Source organism: Hyaena hyaena, unplaced genomic scaffold (genome assembly GCF_003009895.1).
Source record: "Hyaena hyaena isolate Hyena2069 unplaced genomic scaffold, ASM300989v1 scaffold_420, whole genome shotgun sequence".
NCBI lineage: Eukaryota > Metazoa > Chordata > Mammalia > Carnivora > Hyaenidae > Hyaena > Hyaena hyaena.
This window is the reverse complement of record NW_024081045.1, coordinates 712,800-713,660: the sequence shown is the minus strand read 5'-3', so window position 1 is coordinate 713,660 and position 861 is coordinate 712,800.

Genomic DNA, 861 nt, shown 5'->3' with positions numbered 1-861 from the left:
TAACACATCATACTTAATGACGACAGGTATTCATATGTCAAAACAAAAAGGTGAATTGGGGGCACTTAGCTGGCTCAGCTGTTAGATCATCTTACTCTTGACCTACTCTTGATCCCTAGGTTGTGAGTTCAAGCTCCACTTCGGGTGCAGAGAGTAGGTAAAGAAAAAAGAAAAGGTGTATTGTTTATTTTCCATTGTTGATTTATTTGTTCTGTGGGTAAGTCTGTTCAGCAGTGTAGGACTCCTGGAGTACTTACTGTACCAAGAGTTATTAGCTGGCAATGGACCCTTTATGTATGCAATTCAATCATTTTTAGAAAACTGTAAGTTACTTGTCACCAATGAGAACTTTCAATAGCTTTTTCTTGCCATAAGTGGTATAGCAAATTAAATATTTATATGTACACCACTTTAGCATGTTTGAAAATCGCATTTTCTGATCACAAAAAGTAATTTTAGAAAATAGAGAAAAAGGAACTATCATCTGATAATTCCTACTCTCAGAATATTATTGCAAACATTTTGGTGCATTCTGTTTATGTATGTACACTCATACACACACACGCACACACACACATGCACACACACTCACCCACTCACTCACTCACTCACAAAACTTAAAGGGTTTTGAAGGCTATAGTTTTGCTTATTAGCTTAAGAACATAGTCATTATCTTAATAATTATTTCATTAACTACTTTACCAATCATTTAAAATATAATTACCATCTATATAATATTGTATTGTATGATGATACTGAAATTAATTTAAACATACTCTAAATATTAGGAGTTGTTTTTGCTATTTTCCTATAAGGATATAAGTGCTATCTCAGACATATAACAGGATGAGATTTCTATCT